Here is a 21,098-nt window from a genome sequence, read left to right as displayed (position 1 = left end):
TGCTCTGGGGGGGGGGGCAGCTGGAGAAGGGTTTGGGCAGGGCTTCCAGCCTCCTCTCCGGTTCCCATCCTTTCTCCTGCCTCCTCCATTCTTGTCTTGTTCTTTTCAGGGAATTCTCTGAAAAGCTGGGGAGGGGCTGGGCAGGGGGAGGGAAGAGGGTGGATGGGTTGTTGGCCAGCTTTCCTCCAGATGGTGTTCCATTCTGTCCCGATATGGCCGGTCCTTCAAATGCAGATGGGGGAGTTTGCACCTCTCTTAGCATGACAAAGCCCCTGCCTTGTGGGACCAGGAGAGGCCAGAGAAGCTGCTGTTCTGCGCAGGAGATTAGGCTGTTGCTGAAGAGGCAGGGGGTGAGAGGCAGCGAGAGGGAGGAGAGCCAAGCACAGAGGGAGGGGGGAAACTCCACACACTCACCCCATTCACGGTTTGGCATGGCCCGGCTGTTGCCGCCTCCAGATGCTGGCAGGGGACAGAAGGGGCGCAGGCTGGCAAATCTCTTTGGCAGCACCGGGTCCCATCTGCACCCAATCAGTGTGCCGCTGACACCGAGCCATGCTTTCCAAAAACCTTCCAATTTTTGTCAATCCAAAGAAAAAGCCATGTTAGTTTGTCAGCAGTAAAAAAGCAAATCTAGCGCAAACTATCATGGACTAGAGCTCTAGGCTACAAAATGCTGGATTAAACACTCGATTCGCCTTTAAGGTACCACTGGATTCCTGTTTATTTTCGTCCAAAATGTGGCACGCGAACACAGGGCCCTCCAACATTTGAGAGTTGAAAACGGGCCCCTCTGCACAAGGGCTTCAGCATATTGTAGAATCATAGAATCATAGGGTTGGAAGGGGGCACCAAGGTCATCTAGTCCAACCCCCTGCACAATGCAGGAGATTCACAACTACCCCCCCACAACCCCAGTGAGCCATTCTCCATGCCCAGAAGATGGCAAAAAACAAAACAAAAAAAAACCTCCAGGATTCCTGGCCAATTTGGCCTGGAGGAAAATTGCTTCCTGACCCCAAAGTGGCAATCGGCCTTCCCCTGGGCATGTAAGGAAGGGCCAAGAGAGCCAAACACTGGAGCAACCCTTCCTGCCCTCCCTCTCATGATGTGCCTAAGTTCACAGAATCAGCATTGCTGACAGATGGCCATCTAGCCTCTGCTTAAAAACCTCCAGGGAAGGAGAGCCCACCACCTCCCAAGGAAGCCTGTTCCACTAAGGAACCGCTCTGTCAGAAAGTTCTTCCTAATGTTTAGCCTAAAACTCTTTTGATTTAATTTCAACCCGTTGGTTCTGGTCAGACCTTCTGGGGCAACAGAAAACAACTTGGCGCCATCCTCTATAAAACAGCCCTTCAAGTACGTGAAGATGATTATCATATCACCTGTCGAATAATAATAATAATGTAATAAGCCCGTTGAATGCATGCCAGAGAGGCACGCCCTTCCAAACCTTTCGAAATATCGATGGCATTTGCCCATCTTTCTTTTGCATCATCCACATGCGGGGTGCTTCACAGAATTTTGTCATCAAAAAATGGTAGGGTACCCACCCCTGAGCAGCATTTCCACAGCAGGGAATACAGTAAAGGACATGAGAATGTAAGAATGCAAGAAGAGCCCTGCTGGATCAGGCCAGGGGTCAATGGAGTCCAGCATCCTGTCTCACGCAGAGGGCAACCAGTTTCTCTGGAGGGCCGACAACAGGGCATGGATGCTGAGGCGATCCCCTGGTGTTGCCTCCTGGCACGGACGTTCTGAGGTTTACAGCATCTGAGCATGGAGGTTCCCTTTAGTCACCATAGCTAGTAGCCACTGATAGGCCCGTAAATCTGTATCATCCCCTTTTATGCATCCTCTACCACTGGGGTTGCCAGCTTTGGGTTGGGAATTACCTGGAGATTTTGGGGGTGGAGCCTGGGGAAGGTGTGGTTTGGAGAGGGGAGGGACTTCAATGCTGTAGAGTCCAATGGCCGAAGTGGCCATTTTCTCCAGGGGAACTGATCTCTGTTGTCTGGAGAGGAGGAGGAGAAGGAGAAGAAGAAGAAGAAGAAGAAGAAGAAGAAGAGGAGTTGGTTTTAAATGCTGACTTTCTCTCCCACTTAAGGGAGAATCAAACCGGCTTACAATCATCTCCCCTTCCCCACCCCACAAGACACCCTGTGAGGTAGGTGGGGCTGAGAGAGTGTGACTAGCCCAAGGTCACCCAGCTGTATTCATGTGTAGGAATGGGGAAACAAATCCAGTTCACCAGATTAGCCTCCGCCTCTCGTGGAGGAGTGGGGAATCAAACCTGGTTCTCCAGATCAGAGTCCACCGCTCCAAACCACCGCTCTTAACCACTACACCATGCTGGCGCTCATGGTATAGTAGTGGGAGATCTCCAGCCACCGTCTGGAGGTTGGCAACCCTAACTGCCACCGAAATAGCCATCTTAATCTATCATTGTGTGAAGAAGTGTTTCCTTTTGCCCATCCTGAATCTGCCGCCCACCAGCTTCATGGGATGCCCTCAACTTCTAGTATTTGGGGAGAGGGAGAAAAAAGTTCTTCCCATTCTCCAGCTCCATCCGCATCAGCCTAGACCAGCTGGAGCCAAGCGGCCTTTCCTGGACCAAATCCAGTTTCCTGCCCCTCCTTGCCCTGGCCCGGGGCCTTCGCGCCTGTTTCCTACTTCTGCACCAGTTTTCGGGTCTCATCTGTCCCTCGACGCCCAAGGCAGGGAAAGAAAGGCGGCAAAGCCCAAGTCCAGAGGTTCCCTTCAGAGAGGGGAAGCCGGGGAGGGATTTCTTTACACCTAATGGATGGAACTAATTGAGCTCAGGGAGGTCATAACTCATGAGCTCAGAATGCCAGAGCCAGGTTGCTCCTCCAGAGCTAGGAGGAGCAGGCCTATGACACCTATTCTGCAGTCACTCCATCGGCTGCCTGTCAGGGTGCGGCTAAGTGAGACGCAATTATGTCACTTCCGGATTTACCCCGGATGCGCCGCATCGCGACAGGATGCTGTAGCACTCAAACCCCCAAAAGCTAGCGTTTGGAGGGTTTGAGTGCTAAAGCATCCCATCACAATGTGGCACTTCTGGGGGTAAGCCCGGAAGTGACGCGATTGGGTGGCATACGGCCCCATGGGCGTGTGATCGCCACTTTGAGCCAGCCCATGGATTGGTGGGCAATTGCCAACTTGGAAGTCTTTAAGAGAGGAGTGGACATGTTAATGGAGGAGAGGGGTATTCATGACTACTAGTCAAAATGGATACTAGCCATGATGCATACCTATTCTCTCCAGGATCAGAGGAGCAGGCCTGTTATATTAGCTGCCTTGGAACACAGGCAGGATTATGCTGCTGCAGTCGTCTTGCTTGTGGGCTTCCTAGAGGCACCTGGTTGGCCACTGTGTGTGAACAGACTGCTGGACCTGATGGGCCTGGGTCTGATCCAGCAGGGCCTTTCTTATGTTCTTATGTTCTAACTCTCTCAGCCCCACCTACCTCACAAGGTATCTGTTGTGAGGAAGGGCAGGTGACTGTAAGCTGGTTTGAGTCTCCTTAAAGATTGAGAAAATCGGGGTATAAAAACCAACTCTTCTTCTTCAGCCCTTTGGAAGTAGAAGGGACTGGAAACAAAGCAAAACATGAGATTCCTGGGATGTGCAGGCTGAGTAAAGGGATCAAGGTGCCAACTGCAGGGCATGCCCTTCAATGCGCTGTCAGGTTGCTTAGGCTGAACTCGCTAATTTGAACTGGCCATCTCAAAGACAGGAATTCATAGAATCATAGAATCATAGAGTTGAAAGGGACCACCAGGGTCATCTAGTCCAACCCCCTGCATAATGGCAGGAAATTCACAACTGCCTCGCCCCACACCCCCAGTGACCCCTACTCCACGCCCAGAAGATGGCCAAGATGCCCTCCCTCTCATGAACTGCCTAAGGTCATAGAATCAGCATTGCCATCTAGCCTCTGCTTAAAAACCTCCAGGGAAGGAGAGCTCAGCACCTCCCGAGGAAGCCTGTTCCACTGAAGAACCGCTCTGTTAGAAAATTCTTCCTAATGTCTAGACGGAAACTCTTCTGATTTCATTTTAACCTGTTGGTTCTGATCCGACCTTCTGGGGCAACAGAAAAAATAATTCCAAGGAGGACGGCCCAAAGCCCGGATTGCCAAATCAATTTCTGGTCATGGTAGTAGGCACATGCCTTTAAACACGGAGCTCCTGCAGCTTGGGGTAATTTGGCAATCTGTCATGAATGAAAATTTGTAAGGCTTTACCACCATTGGATTACTGTCATTAAGGGGAATCCTTTAACCACAATGAACATTGATTAATTTATCCATTCGGTGAAGCTACTATGATTCACGATTTATAACCAACAAGCTGAAGAAGAACCACGAAACGCAGCCAGGATCTAGAGGGCGCGTACTTGTTGATGTTGATTTTTGTCTATGCTGATAGTCGTACTTGAAGACTTTGTGTACAATAGGAGGGTCTTTGCTTCCTGTACTTGGATGGACTTCGGTCCTATATTTTGTTTAGAATTATTTGTTAGTACATTTTTTTTGTGATTTGAGTTTGCTAGCATAGAATAGATTAGTTTTAGGAATAATATGTGTATATGTTAATGAGTTAAGAATAAATATTGAATTTGTTGCATACTTAATATTGAGCCTTCATGCTGCCTTTTGATATATAGCCTATTCACATCTGCAGCATAGGTTGTTTGCTTTTTTGTATTCTAGTACCTGGAGGTTGGCAACCCTACCTATTCAGTCTGAGAGCTTTTCTCTGTTACTGGTTTAAGTTGGAAACCATTCACAGGGCCTGTTCCCTACATGTTGCCACTGGTAGATCGGAAGCTGCCCATCAAAAGAGAAGGGTAAATAATATTTCAGGAGGCCTAAACCCTACTCCTCCCCAAGTCCTGCCTTCCTAAGTCTTTGCCCCCCCTAAATCTCCAGGAATTTCCCAAACTGGAGCTGGCAACCCGGGGCCAGGCCAACTCATTCCGGGAAGTGCCAAGCGGACAGCTGTCTTTCCGTCCAGCTGCCCCCCTCCCCGGCTCCATCCAAGTCCATCTCTGGAAACATTCTCTGGGTTTCTGCGAGACAAACGGGAGACTTCCTGCCAGAACAGGCAGCCGTTTCCTCTGCGGGAGGACCAACCAAAGGTTTTCCCATCTGGAGGGACCCCACCGAGAGCAGGAAGGTGGTCCAAACAGCTGGCCAGACAGAGTGGAGCCAGGCTTGCGGGGGAGTGGGGGGGAGCCGCGACCCAGCCTGGGAGGGGCTGTTATTGCAAGAGCCCAGGTGCAGGCCTGCCTTGGCGTCGGGACAGCCAGAGGCAGGCGAGCGAGCCGGTTGCTCCGCAGAGAGACAGAGGCTCGCTGGACTGGTCATCCAGGAGCCCTCGGCGCTCCTCACATGGGACAGCCCGGCATTTCTGGGCGCCCGCGGCTGAAGGGTGCCCACTTCTCTGCTCTCCTCGAAGGACTGGTTTGCAAAAACGTGTTGCTGGGCGCTTCGGCAGTCTGCGACGTTTGGCCGCTGGGCTGATTGCAAAGGTTCAAAATCCGAAAACACACTGTTTATGAATGTCACTGGACTATGGTTGCCGGGTTCCTCTTCGCCACTGGCGGGAGGTTGGCAACCCTATCACACGTTCATGCAACAGTAGTGCAGGTTGGAACTCAAAGTGGGGGTGCATAGAACGTTGAGAACGTTGAGTGGGGGCCACCACCAAACAGCCGCCATGGGGGGAGGAGGAGGAGGAGGAGAAGAAGAACAGTTGGTTTTTATATGCCGACTTTCTCTACCACTTAAGGAAGAATCAAACCAGCTTACAATTGCCTTCCCTCCCCCTCCCCACAAGAGACACCTTGTGAGGTAGGTGGGGCTGAGGGAGTTCAGAGAGAACTGTGACTAACCCAAGGTCACCCAGATGGCTTCATGTGTAGGAGTGGGGAAACCAACCCAGTTCACTGCTCTTAACCACTACGCCATGCTGGGAGGGGGGCCCCAATCACGAAATCGTGGGAGGTTCAAGCCAAGCAGCATCTTGGGACGTGAAGAGCTGCTTCTATAAGGGTGCTCCCCACATGGAGTAGGGGTCACTGGGGTGTGTGGGGGAGGTAGTTGTGAATTTCCTGCATTGTGCAGGGGGTTGGACTAGGTGACCCTGGTGGTCCCTTCCAACTCTATGATTCTATGATCCTAACAGCCTCCCCACAAATAGCCTTTTGGACTATTTTGAAGTACCTACTGATCCAAAGCAATGACGAAAAGCCAGGATGAGCTCTTTGCCTTGGGGAAGAAGGAAGAGGGCACCAGAAAACACATGGGGGGGGGGACGATGTTTGGAATCACCAAACTCACCCCACTTCTCCCCCTTCCTTCGATTGCTTCTCCAAAACTTACCCTTTGTGAAGCCTTTGGTCTTTTATGCATGGCTGTTTCACCCACAGTCGCCCCTCCGATGACGTTGGGACTTTGTGTTGATTGTGCATGCCGTTTCCAACCGTCAGAGGTTGCCTTGCTCTCCCCCTGCCTTCCCCCCGCATTTTGTCCAGTTTCAGAGACCTGTTTCATCTCACATGAACACATGAAGCTGCCTTCTACTGAATCAGTCCCTGGGTCCACCAAAGTCTGTATTGTCTGCTCAGATCAGCAGCAGCTCTCCAGGGTCTCAGGCAGAGGTCTTTCCCATCACCTACCTGCCTAGTCCCTTTAACTGGAGATGCCGGGGATTGAACCTGGGACCTTCTGCATGCCAAGCAGAGGCTCTATCACTGAGCCACAGCCCCTCTCCTATCTCGAATTTGAAAACGCAGAAAAATACGGGGAAAGGCAGGGGGAGAGCGAGGCGACCTCTGACCCGAAGTCCTCGGAGTGGTGAGGGCGAGTGAAACATAAAAGACCTTTGATTTAACCCCTTAATCCAAACCCCAAAGGAAAAGGTATTCCACACACTCTTATGGCATGATCTATCTACTCTACCAGGGCTCCTGCCTCTTCTCTCTCTATTATCACCCACCTGTCAATGTTCTAGAGAAACAGCCTCCTCTGGCAGGGACTCGTATTCTTGCCTGTAGTAGTCTGTTGGTGGCTGTCTATCTATCCATCCTCCCATAAAGGAGAATAGCCAGTTCCCAGACATCTGCCACATGCTGGTTTGGTCACATGAACACATGAAGCTGCCTTCTACTGAATAAGACCCTCGGTCCATCAAAGTCAGTATTGTCAGCTCAGACCGGCAACAGCTCTCCAGGGTCTCAGGCAGGGGTCTTTCACATCACCTTTTCGCCTAGTTGCTTTAACTGGAGATGCCAGGGATTGAACCTGGGACCTTCTGAGTGCCGAGCACATGCTCTAGCACTGAGCCACAGCCCCTCCCCTTGCAGGAAACTGACTGATACTGAATCAGACTCTCGGTCCATCAAAGTCAGTATTGTCTACTCAGACCAGCAGTGGCTCTCCAGGGTCTCAGGCCACATCACCTACTCGCCTGGTCCCTTTAACTGGAGATGCCGGGGATTGAACCTGGGACCTTCTGTGTGCCAAGCAGAGATGCTCTACCACTGAGCAACGGCCCCTCCCAAGATAAAGCACAGGACTAGGCACAGAAAAGTAACCTTCATTCCTAACAGCTGGGGAGGGGTGTGTGCCCCCCAAGGTAGGAAGCTAATTCAGCCACCACCCACAGCAGTTCCGGAGACCATTGATGTGATTATTTATTAATGTTTACTATTAATGATTATTTATTAACGCATTTATTATGTGTCCTGAGAATCATTGATGTGATTATTTATTAACGGCTAGATTCGAGTCCGGCAGTGCCTTAGAGACCAACAAGATTTTCAGGGTATGAACTTTCAAGAGTCAAAGTTCCCTGCATAGGGTAACCAACTCTCTCAAAAGTTCACACCCCGAAAATCTTGTTGGTCTCTAAAGTGCTGCTGGACTCGAATCTAGCTCTTCTAGCCACTCACATGAGCGGTGGAGGCTAATCTGGTGAACCAGGTTGTTTTCTCCACTCCTACACATGAAGCCAGCTGGGTGACCTTGGGCTAGTCACACCTCTCCTAGAGCTCTCTCAGCCCCACCTACCTCACAGGGTGTCTGTTGAGGGGAGAGGAAGGGAAGGTGATTGTAAGCCAGTTTGATTCTCCTTCAAATCACGACACTAGAGAAATATGTCACCGTGATGCATAAGCCAGTGTGGTGTAGTGGTTAGGAGCGGCGGCAAGGTGATTGTAAGCTGGTTTGATTCTTCCTTAAGTTTTAGAGGAAGTCAGCATAAAAAACCGACTCTTCTTCTTCCTTCTCCTCCTCCTTCTGGTGTGTGCTGATGCCCTAAAGCAAGGGACTGGACTACTTCAGAGGGCTTTGCCAACTAGAGCCAGGCTGCCTCCAAGATGCCCGGGACCCCAAAGCGTAGGGCACCCTCGCTTCCCGCTGCCTCCTCTGGGCGAATGTCGTGGAGCAGAAGACACGGGGAGCTGGCAAGCCCACATCTGGAGTCTAGACTCGGCGGCTCGGTGGGCCGGGCCTGCCGGCTCGGCGGTGCCCGTTCCCCGCTGCACTCTGTTTGCTTAGCTGGAGGTATTTAATTGGAATTAAAGTGGCCTCTCTTGTTTTTGCGGACAAGGCCGCTGGAAAAAGTAGCTGCGAGTCATCGAAAACATCTGCAGGAGACAGGGAAGGGTCACTCGATGGCAGGGCGCGAGGCGCCAGTTTTAGTGCTTGCAGCCGACACGGGGAATAATGGCTCAATACGGCTTTTGTGGAGGGGCGGCCCGGCCAGCAAACAGGGCCTGTTTATTCTGGCAGAGGGTACCGCTGCCGAGATACTCCCGGGTGCCCAGCGCCGCCCTGCCAGTGGGGAGAGACCGCTCACGGCCCACCGGCACAGAGAGAGATACAACTCGGGCCTTGTCTCCAAACCCCCCAGCCCCCTCCCCAATTTCAGGCCATCTGAAAATGGGGAAGGGGGAATGCTACAACCTTGCCTGGGATGAAAACTCAAGGCCTGGCATGGTCAGTTCCCCTGGAGAACTTTGCTGCTGAGAGCATTTGTGGTGCTGAGACCTTCACACTTTAGGGTCCCTCTTTGCCACCGACAGGAGGTTTTTGGGGCGGAGTCTGAGGAGGGCAGGGTTTGGGGAGGGACATCAATGCCATAGAGTCCAATTCCCAAAGCGGCCATTTTCTCCAGGGGAACTGATCTCTGGCAGCTGGAGATCAGTTGTAATAGCAGATCTCCAGCTAGTACCTGGAGGTTGGCAACCTCAACATGAGACCCTGGAGAGCTGCTGTCGGTCTGAGTAGACAATACTGACTTGGATGGACCAAGGGTCCGACTCAGTATAAGGCAGCGTCATGTGTTCATGAGATCAGTTGTAATTGTGGAAGAACTCCAGACCCCACCAGGAGGCTGGCAACCCTATGCACCCCACTTTTGCGTTCGGTCCAAGCTGCAATTGTGTTGCATGGAAGCGTGAAGGTGGAGGGCGGCGACCCTGTGCGGCAGGGTGGATGGCAAATTTTGGTTTCCAGTGCAGAATGGCCACAAAATGCAAGCTGATGCTCCATGGTATCCACAAAGAGAGAAACAAGATACAGTAGCTTAGTGTGAACCAATGTGAAATTTTTGCATTCTGTGCTGTGATCCAGGATGTCTGTCATGTTCTTATTGCCCTAGGCATAGAGCGTATCAGCTTGCCGTTTTCTCTCAAGCACTGGGCATATTTGCAATTTTGCTTGAAGAAAATGAAGGCGTTTATAACTTCTACATTCCAGAAACATGTCAAACATGGCAATTTTATATGCTTTCCCAGAGGCAGCTGGTTGGCCCCTGTGTGAAACAGGATGCTGGGACAGATGGACCACTGGTCCGATCCAGGAAGGAATCATGGAACTCCCTGCCCCAGGATGTGGTGATGGCTGCCAACTTGGAAGGCTTTAAGAGGGAAGTGGACCTGTTTATGGAGGAGAGGGCTATCCATGGCTACTAGTCAAAATGACTCCCCAAACCCCGCCCTCCTCAGGCTCCGCCCCAAAAACCTCCCACCGGTGGCAAAGAGGGACCTGGCAACCCTACCCAGGGTATTTTGCAACCTGGAATTGGATTCCCCAAAAAAACTTTGGACCATCCCGTATCACACATCCCCAGACTCGGAAGATTATCCTCTACAAAAAGACATGTACCAGTGCCTGGTCTAAACAATGGTTCTGGTACCAAGGGTTTCTATCTGGGTTGCCTCAGTACTGGGAATAAGATTTGCATTAAAAACCAGCACAGCCGCGTGCCCTCTGCCCCCCAAAATAATGTTTGGACCACCAGACATCACACATCCCCACATTCAGGGGACTCTGCCACTTTCTCTGGTTGAGCATTGGGTGTGCAGGAACACCACTCGGCGTGGCCGCAGGGGTAGGGTTGCCAGGTCCCTCTTCACCACCGGTGGGAGGTTTTGGGGGCAGAGCCTGAGGAGGGTGGGGTTTGGGGAGGGGAGGGACTTCATTGCCATACAGTCCACTTGCCAAAGCGGCCATTTTCTTCAGGGGAACGGATCTCTATCGGCTGGAGATCAGTTATAATAGCAGGAGATCTCCAGCTACCACCTGGAGGATGGCAACCCTAACCAGTGCCTGGTCTAAACCCTGGTTCTGGTACCAAGGGTTTCTTATCTGGATTGCCTCTGTATTGGGAAGAAGATCTAAATAAAAAACTAGCACAGCCGCATGCCCTCTGCACCCCAAAATAATGTTTGGGCCACCAGATATCATACATCCAACTTGGAAGGCTTTAAGAGGGGAGTGGACACGTTCATGGAGGAGAGGACTATCCATGGCTACTAGTAAAAATTGTTACTAGTTATGATGCATACCTATTCTCTCCAGGATCAGAGGAGCATGCCTATGGTCTTAGGTGGTGTGGAACACAGGAAGGATAATGCTGGTGCAGTCATAGAATCAGAGTTAGAAGGGACCACCAGGATCATCTAGCTCAACCCCCTGCATGATGCAGAAAATTCACAACTACCTCTCCCCCCACACACACCCAGTGACCCCTATTCCACGCCCAGAAGATGGCCAAGATGCCTTCCCTCTCATGATCTGTCTAAGGTCATAGAATCAGCATTGCTGACAGATGGCCATCTAGCCTCTGCTTAAAAACCTCCAGGGAAGGAGAGCTCATCACCTCCCGAGGAAGCCTGTTCCACTGAGGAACCACTCTGACTTAGAAAATTCTTCCTAATGTCTAGACGGAAACTCTTTTGATTTGATTTCAACTCGTTGGTTCTGGTCTGACCTTCTGGGGCAACAGAAAACAACTTGCCACCCTCCTCTATATGACAGCCCTTCAAGTACTTGTTTGGGGGCTTCCTGGAGGCCCCTGGTTGGCCGCTGTGTGAACAGACAGCTGGACTTGATGGGCCTGGGTCTGATCCAGCAGGGCTTTTCTGATGTCCTCATCCCCACATTCAGGGGACTCTGCCATTTTCTCTGGTTGCGCATTGGGCGTGCCGGAACGCCGCTCGGCGTGGCTGCAGGGGTCAGCAGGGTGGCACATCAGATCTCTGCCATTGCACAGCCCCGCCAGTCAAAGGTTGCTGGACGAGTGGAAGAGATCCCTCCCCTCCCCGGCCCCGCCAAACGGCAGGGGACGGTCACTTGGAAACAGCCAAGCAACAGAAGGCCGCATTGATGGGAACAGGCTGGAGCCTCGTCCAGAGGGCAAAGAGGCTCAATAGTGGATCTAAAGCAACCCACCTGCATCGGGGTGAACAGAAGGGGCAGTGTGAAAAGAATGGGGAGGCCGGAGGAATCCTGCTGAGCCTCAATGGGGGGGGCCCTGCAGATGTTTTGGCTTTGGACAGCAGCGCCCCTCCCCTCTCCAGCTGCATCTGAAACTGCCCTGTCTTGTCCGGCTCGGACAGAGGGGATTGCTTCCCCCGTCACACGAGCACAAGCACACCCCTTCAGCTGTGTCGAAACAAGAGACACGACAACGGGGCCCTTATGGCCCCCCCCGCGCACGCCCACACTTCCCTGGCTGATGTCAAATGATCGACTTCTGCAAAAAGCCCCCCCCCCTCCATTAGGCCCTACCAAAATTAGCAGGGTGGCGTGTGTGCGTTTTCAAGTTACACAGAGCACCTCGTCAGCTCAGATGTTTCAAACGAAGCAACAAAGGAAAACTCTACTTTAGGAAACCAGTAGCCCACCGTAGTCTAAACCAGCCAGCGTGGTGTAGTGGTTAAGAGCGGTGGACTCTGATCTGGAGAACCGGGTTTGATTCCCCACTCCATGTGAGCGGCGGAGGCTAATCTGGTGAACCGGGTTGGTTTCCCCACCCCTACACACAAAGTCAGCTGGGTGACCTCAGGCTAGTCACACACTCTCAGCCCCACCTACCTCACAGGGTGTCTGTTGTGGGGAGGGGAAAGGAAGGAATGGTGATGGTAAGCCAGTTTGAGTCTCCCTTAAGTGGTAGAGAAAGTTGGTATATAAAAACTAACTCCTCCTCCTCCTCCTCTTCTCCTTTGATGGGCAGCTTCCAATCTACCAGTGGAAACATGTAGGGAATATGTAGGGAACTGTGAACGGTTTCCAACTTAAACCAGTAACAGAGAAAAGTGCTCAGACTGAATAGGTAGGGTTGCCAACCTCCAGGTACTAGCTGGAGATCTCCTGCTATTACAACTGATCTCCAGCCGATAAGAGATCAGAATGGCTGCTTTGGTGATTGGCCTCTACGGCACTGAAGTCCCTCCCCTCCCCAAACCCCGCCTTCTTCAGGCTCCGCCCCAAAAACCTCCTGCCGGTGGCGAAGAGGGACCTGGCAACCGCTTTACTGCAGCTTGAATTGAGTCCAGGAGAGCTTTTGATTTTGGGGGCAGAAACGTTCGAGAGTCCAAGCACCTTTCGACACATAGCTTTAGCGAAACAGTTTTCCAGGGATGCTCAAAAGAGGCTGCATTTGGAGAACTTCACAGGGGAGGAACAGCTGTGAATGCAGAGTTTCAGCACGTGGGCGTAGGGACTGAACCCCTTTGCAACTTGTTTGGCCACGAACTTGCTATTCGGCTGCAGGCATGAGACCAGCTCTCCCCTCTGAGCACTACAGGAAAGTTCTGACTTTGCAGGGTCGTTGTACGGGTCCACAAGCAGAGAAAGTACGAAGAGCACTCAGAACTCCCTCATGTCTTGTAGGGATACATTTCACGGTGTTCCTTTGCTTTCCAAAGGCAGTTGCGGATCACAGCCCTCCGCCAACTCCCTTGCGCTGCAGAGCGTCACCGCATGGGGCTTTATATGTACAAATGTGTATTCTCCAAGTTACAGGCTTTCACTGAATGTTCACAACAAAAAACGTTCAGGAGGGCACTCTTAGAAAGGGACGAGAACTTCACACAATGCATAGTTAAACTGTGGAACTCCCTGCCCCAGGATGTGGTGGTGGTTGCCAACTTGGAAGGCTTGTAGAGGGGAGTGGACATGTTCATGGAGGATAGGGCTATCCATGGCTACTAGTCAAAATGCACACCTCTCTAGTATCAGAGGAGCATGACTATTATAGGAGGTGCTGTGGAACACAGGCAGGATGGTGCTGCTGCAGTCGCCTTGTTTGGGGGCTTCCTAGAGGCCCCTGGACGGCCACTGCGTGAACAGACTGCTGGACCTTGGTCTGATCCAGCACGGCCTTTCCTTATGTTCTTAACTGTAGTAGAGCGGAACTGTTTAGCTGTCTTCTTCGCTTCTGTGTTGGCCTGCAGGACAAGAGCTAGATTCGAGTCCAGAAGCACCTTAGAGACCAAGAGGATTTTGGGGGGGGGGGCATATCTGATGAAGGGAGCTTTTGACTCTTAAAGCTCATACCTCCAAAATACTATTGGTTTCTATGTTGCTCCTGGCCTTGAATCTGGACACTCCGAAATATTCATAGGGTTGCCAGCTTTGGGTTGGGAAATACCTGGAGATTTTGGGGCTGGAGCCTGAGGAAGGTGGGGTTTGGGGGAGGGGAGTGACTTCAATGCCATGGAGTCCAATTGCCAAAGCAGCCATTTTCTCCAGGGGACCTGATCTCTATTGCCGGGAGATCAGTTGTAATAGCGGGAGATCTCCAGCCGCCACCTGGAGGTTGGCAACCCTAAATGAGGAGTTTGTCCGATCATATATTATTCTGGACAAATAAGACAAATGTGAAGTTCTGAAGAATATTTTTACGAAACGGGATTAGGAGCCAGCAACCCGTCTATATTTACCTACTGGTACTGAAGAGATGATTGATAGCTATTTTTCTACCGACATTGAAGAGATGATTTACAGCTGTATTTATTAACTGATCTACTGGTGTTGCATCCTTGCAGAGATATCCACCTCTCGTGGAAGAAGCTCAAGAACTGCATAAGGACTCTTGATTCTACACCTGTAGAATTATTGATTGCAACCTGGGATGTATTCCAGTCAGTATATATACGTAGTCATAACGTTTTGTACATGATGTATTAAATCCATGAGTATATGTCCCTTGGCCACATACTTTTGCATTTTGAGGTTTAACCCTAAGTAGTCACCATTGAAGACTCAAGCAAGCAGGACTACGCAAAGATAACAAAGCTGAGGCCAGGTGGACACCGGGGGGGGGGGGGTGGAGAGTTCCTTAGGGCATGACTACAAAAGAGGCCCCGGCTCCAGGGGAGCAGCAGCCTAATCTCCAAAGATGCACCTGGAAAAGCATCTCCAGCGGTGCTCACAGCTGTAGGGTAGGCCCGTTTGGTAAGAGGCAGCCCCGCACGTTCTCCCCCCTCCCCCCTTAGTCAGCCCATTCACCTCTTTGTAAGAATACGCCAGCACGATCCATTATGCCAAAGATTATGAAGAAGAGGAGTTGGTTTTTATATGCCGACTTTCTCTACCACTTAAGGCAGAATCACACCGGCTTACGGCTTACAATCCCCTTCCCCTCCCCACAACAGGGCTGAGGGGGCTGTGACTAGCTCAAGGTCACCCAGCTGGCTTCGTGTGTAGGAGTGGGGAAACAGATCCAGTCCACCAGATTAGCCTCCGCCGCTCATGTGGAGGAGTGGGGAATCGAACCCGGTTCTCCAGATCAGAGTCCACTGCTCCAAGCCACCGCTCTTAAGCACTACACCACGCTGAACTTTCAGTGCCGGTGACTGACCCGAGAGGGGAGCTTCGCCAACAGTTGAAGTGCAACAGAATTCCCCCCGCGGTCCGATGCAGCGCTCCAGAATAAGCCTTTTCCAGGCACCCCTACAAAACACCAGAAACATTTGGCTTCTAGCCTGGTCCCTGCACCTCCGCAAATGGCCTTTTCCTCTGGGTTTTTTTTTTCCGGCAGGGGACAGAGACAGCTCAAAGAACCTCTGATCTGCTTTAAAGGGCAGCAGGGGACTTTTGGACTGGCCGGCCACAAACCCCCACTGAATATTGCCAAGGCCCATCCACTGACAGACACAACCCTATCTTGCTTGGGCAGTTTCTCCCATTTCACCTACAATGATGATCTCAAAGGCCCTGACCTGGATGGCCCAGGCTAGCCCCATCTTGGAAGATAAGCAGGTTATTAGTACTTCAACGTGAGACCACGGAGAAGAGTTGGTTTTTTTATATGCTGACTTTCTCTACCACTTAAGGGAGACTCAAACCGGCTTACAATCGCCTTCCCTTCCCCTCCCCACAGCAGTCACCTTGTGAGGTAGGTGGGGCTGAGAGAGCTCTGACAGTAGGGTTGCCAGGTCCCTCTTTGCCACCGGCGGGAGGTTTTTTGGGTGGAGCCTGAGGAGGGCGGGGTTTGGGGAGGGACTTCAATGCCATAGAGTCCAATGGCCAAAGAGGCCAATTTCTCCAGGTGAACTGATCTCTATCGGCCGGAGATCAGTTGTAATAGCAGGAGATCTCCAGCTAGTACCTGGAGGTTGGCAACCCTATCTAACAGAGCTGTAACTTGCCTAAGGTCGCCCAGCTGGCTTTGTGTGTAGGATTGGGAATACAAATCTAGTTCACCAGATTAGCCTCCGCTGGCTCACTGAGCAAGTCCAGGGTTGCTACAGAGGCAGGCAATGGCAAACCAACTCTGTCTTTTGCCTTGAAAACCCTACGGGGGTTGCATAAGTCAGCTGCGTCTTGATGGCACCCTCCGCCACTCATGCCAATGGACAGACAAGGAATTTGGTACTTTTTAGCCTGCTCTTGTTGGCTGGCGTATACCGAAGAGGTAATTGGTATATGACGCTGTTGGCATGCCGAGGGAAACTTTGGGACCGACGTGGATAAGAGCAGTGGATAAGAGCAGTGAACTCAGGGCTGGATCAAGACCATAAGAGGCCCTAAGCCAGTGGTGGCGAACCTATGGCATGCGTGCCAGAGGTGGCACTCAGAGCCCTCTCTGTGGGCATGCGAGCCGTCGCCCCAGCACAGAGTTTGCCTGAGTTCATTCCCCCTGCTGAGGAGGCTGGGGACCAGCGGTGCCTTCCTGGCTCCTCCGGGAAGCGCCGGGCTCCTTCCCAGTGCCTTCTCTGCAGTCGCCGGCTGCGCGCTCCGGAAGTGAAGACAACGACGACGAGCCTTCTGCCGAGGACTGGAAGAGGTGGAGCAGGGACGGGGCTGGAGTGGGACGCCTGGGCGGCCGTCTGCAGCGGGCTGGTTGGTGACTGCAGCGCGGGGGATTGGCGGTGAGGGCTGAACGGGGGCCCGCCTGAACATAAGAAAGGCCCTGCTGGATCACACGAAGGCCCATCAAGTCCAGCAGTCTGTTCACACAGTGGCCAACCGGGGCCTCTAGGAAGCCACTAACAAGACGCCTAGGAAGCCACTAACAAGCCACTAACAAAACGCCTGGCGTTTGTGCTGGAGCCAAGCCCTTCACTTAGCTCGGGTTTCCACTCTGCTCGTTCATGCAACCGATGGTGCCTCTGAGCGTGTGCAGAGGGCTGTCCCCACCATCAGCCCCCCCCACATAACAGTTTTTAAATTCGTATGAAGATAACAGTTGGAAAAAGAACCAAACTGAAGGGGTGGGGGCTATGCTCCAGCTGCTTTCCTTCCCCCGCTCGGCCGCCCATGCAGGGTTGCCAACCTCCAGGTAGTAGCAGGAGATCTGCTATTTCAGTTCACCTGGAGAAAAGGGCCGCTTTGGCAATTGGACTCTATGGCATTGAAGTCCCTCCCCAAACCCCACCATCCTCAGGCTCCGCCCCAAAAACCTCCCACAGGTGGCAAAGAGGGACCTGGCAACCCCTAGCCCCATGTGGACCTCTAGCTGTGTTGGCACTTTGCGATAAATAAGTGGGTTTTGGGTTGCAGTTTGGGCACTCGGTCTTTAAAAGGTTCGCCATCACTGCCCTAAGCAGTTAAAAGATTTTGGTGCCCCCATATATATGTAAAAGTACAATAATTAATTTTCAATTCATTAATAATTTGTTAAAAATAAAAAATAATATATTGAGCCTAGTGTGATTATTCTCAGTTCCCAATTTTTCTTTATCATGCTTTTTTTTTTTAAGGAGAAGAGTAAAAATTGTGATGTTCAGTTTTTGTTTTGAGTTGCTATATGGATGTAATTTTTTTCATTTATTGCGGGGGGTCCTTTTTGCGGACCCTGGTTCAGCTGCAACATTTGCAGTTTTGCACCATGTGGTCCACGGTAAATCTGACAATGGAAAATAACTGTAGTGCCCCCTTTCCCTTGAGGCCCTAAACACCTGCTTATTTTGCTTAATGGTTAATCAAGCCCTGAGTGGACTCTAATCTGGAGAACCAGGTTTGATCCCCCACTCCTCCACATGAAGACTGCTGGGTGACCTTGGGCTAGTCACAGCTCTCTTAGAGCTCTCTCAACCCCACCTACCTTACAAGCTGTCTGTTGTGGGGAAGGGAAGAGAAGGTGATTGTAAGCCGCGTTGAGACTCCTTAAAGGTAGAAAAAAGAGGGGTATAAAAACCAACTCTTCTTCTTCTTTAACCCCCCCACCCCAACAAACAGAACAAAGTTGATTGAATGGGAGGACTTGGATTTTGCCCAAAGGACCAAACCATCAGTGCGGCAACTGGCTGAAACATCTCAGCCCACAAGGCTTTATGGCACCCCCTGCTGGTGGGAAAAAAAATTAAGAGTCACTCAGTGCCAACAGGCTGTATTAGAGGAGACAACCCCAGAACAAAAACTAAAATCCAGGCGACACCTTATTATCGGGGGCAATCCACAGTGACAGAACATTGTGCAAGATTTTGAGCTCGCCAGAGCTCTTCCTCAGGCTGAAGGTTACAAAATAAAAACATTTTTATTGGGGGGAAGCAGATTTTTAAAAGTTCATGGGACCCGTGAGCCCGCATTCAGTGTAGGGGCTAACGTCTTGCTTTGAATTGCTGTCGGTGTTACATTACATCACTCGCCCTCTAGGATGAAGTCACTACTCATCAAGTCCCGCAGTCTGTTCACACAGCGGCCAACCAGGGGCCTCTAGGAAGCTCACAAGCAAGACGACTGTAGCAGCATTGTCCTGCCTATGTACCACAGCACCTGATAGAATAGGCATGCTCCTCTGATCCTGGAGAGAATAGGTATGCATCATGGCTAGTATCAGTTTTGACTAGTACCATCCTCCATAAGAACATAAGAAGAGCTCTGCTGGATCAGACCGAGGCCCATCAAGTCCAGCAGTCTGTTCACACAGTGGCCAAACAAGTGCCTCTAGGAAAACCACAAACCAGACGACTGCAGCAGCACCATCCTGCTGGACCAATCCCCACTTCTGCCATGGAAGCTGGTTGGATGACCAACACAAGCTCCCAGCCAGGCCTACCTCACAAGGCTGTTGTGAGAAAGGAGGGGGGGAGAATGATGTCCTAAGCCCCTTTTGAGTCCTGTGTGGGAAAAAGTGGGATATAAACAAGGAAAAGCAAAATGCAAATGTAGCTATCAATTTCACTGGGGGACAGAACATAAGGAAAGCCCTGCTGGGTCAGACCCAGGCCCATCAAGTCCAGCAGTCTGTTCACACAGTGGTCAACCAGGGGCCTCCAGGAAGCCCACAGGCGACTGCAGCAGCATTGTAATGCCTGCGTTCCACAGCACCTAATAGGCCTGCTCCTCTGATCCAGGAGAGAATAAGTATGCATCATGAAGCCCACAAACAAGACAGCTGCAGCAGCATTGTCCTGCCTGTGTTCCATTACACCAGCATGGTATCATGGTTAAGAGCAGTGGTTTGGAGCGGTAGACTCTGATCTGGAGAACCAGGTTTGATTCCCCACTCCACATGAAGACATACTCTCTCAGCCCCGCCTACCTCACAAGGTGTCTGTTGTGGGGAGGGGAAGGGAGGTGATTGTAAGCCGGTTTGATTAATCCTTAAGCGGTAGAGAAAATCAGCATATAAAAACCAACTCTTCTTCTTCTAATATAATAGGCATGCTCCCCTGATCCTGGAGAGAATAAGTATGCATCATGGGTTTTTGCTCCAAGTTCTCATGCCCACTACTGGTTTCAGGGAGTATATGAAAGATTTTTGGGTTTAAAATATTGTCGAAGGCTTTCACGGTCAGAGTTCATTGGTTCTGGTCACACAGCCCGGATAACCCACAAGAACCAATTTTTGGTTTTTTTTTTTGGCAATGCTTCCTTTATATAGTACTTTGCAAATTGGTGACATCTGCTCGAGGAGACGGGTGATCATGGCTGAAGCAAAAGTTCACAAGCCTGGCTGGTACCCGTGGGATTCCTTAGCGCCCCACCCCATGCATGTTGCTTTACTGGCAGCTAATTCATTATTGATCAATGATCAGGCAATAGACTAATTTTCCAGTCCTGGGAGGGAGAGGGGAGGGAGGCGAGGAGAGAGGGAGGGGAGAGTTCCCCCAACAGAAGGAACTTCTGAACTCGGGGCCAGGTTAACCACCAGTTGCTTAACGCAGCTGTTGCTCCATGCTGAGAGCCAGCATGGTGTAGTGGTTAAGAGCGGTGCTTTGGAGCGATGGACTCTGATCTGGAGAACCAGGTTTGATTCCCCGCTCCTCCACATAAGCGGCAGAGGCTAATCTGGTGAACTGGATTTGTTTCCCCACTCCTACACACGAAGCCAGCTGGGTGACCTTGGGCTAGTCACAGCTCTCTTAGGGCTCTCTCAGCCCCACCTACCTCACAGGGTGTCTGTTGTGGGGAAGGGAAGGTGATTGTGAGCTGGTTTGATTCTTCCTTAAGTAGTAGAGAAAGTCAGCATATAAAAACCAACTCTTCTTCTTCTTCTCCAAAGGAGCTGTCCTTTTGAAAGCTGGAAACCTTCTGTCTCAACTGCAACCCCCTTCCCAGGGTCTCTTTGGCTTCGTGGGTTTTCACTGCTGAGCCAGGGCCTTGGGTTCTTTTTCCTTGGGGAGGGGGAAGAATCCCCATCCCACCCACCTCTTTCAAAGCGGTCCTGCCACTCACGTTCTTAAGCCGACCCGTTTATGACGGGACCAAAGGTAGGTAGAAAAAGGGTGCATGAGATTTCCCCCCCTCAGCTGACAGCCGCCACAGAACCCAGCTGAACAGGGATGCTGGGGGTACTCGCCACCCAGGGTTGAGTCTGTGCTCTTACACCACAAGAACAGCAAGGTGCAGCAGATGAGCCTCCAGGTCCCTACGAATTCAACTAGGCCAGTGGTCCCCAACATGGTGCCCATGGGCGTCCACTAACTCCTTTTCCACAAAGAGTGGAAAGGCTTCCGACTGGCCATGCAGATTTTTAAAAATGTTGCCGCTGCAGCACATGGAGCTTCCCAATGCGACTGAACAGAAGCTGCAGCAGCCATTTTGCAGCTAGTTTTGCCTTCGGTTCATCCATCTTGCGGCAGCCATTTTGTGGCTGCACCCGCCGTGGCATGCCGTGGAATTCCAAAGGTACCCACAAGATAAAATAGGTTGGGGACCCCTGCACTAGGTGATAAACCCGGGACTGTAAATATAAATATTGGGGCTTGCTCCAGATGAGGGAGGGGGGGCAACAGCTTGAAGAGCCCTTTCTCCTCATTCTGGATGATATCCCACAGGAAGGAGGCTTAGCAGTAGAGCCTCTGCTTAGCATGCAGAAGATCCCAGG

This window comes from Euleptes europaea, chromosome 2 (genome assembly GCF_029931775.1).
Source record: "Euleptes europaea isolate rEulEur1 chromosome 2, rEulEur1.hap1, whole genome shotgun sequence".
Lineage (NCBI taxonomy): Eukaryota > Metazoa > Chordata > Lepidosauria > Squamata > Sphaerodactylidae > Euleptes > Euleptes europaea.
This window is presented reverse-complemented; position numbering follows the sequence as displayed.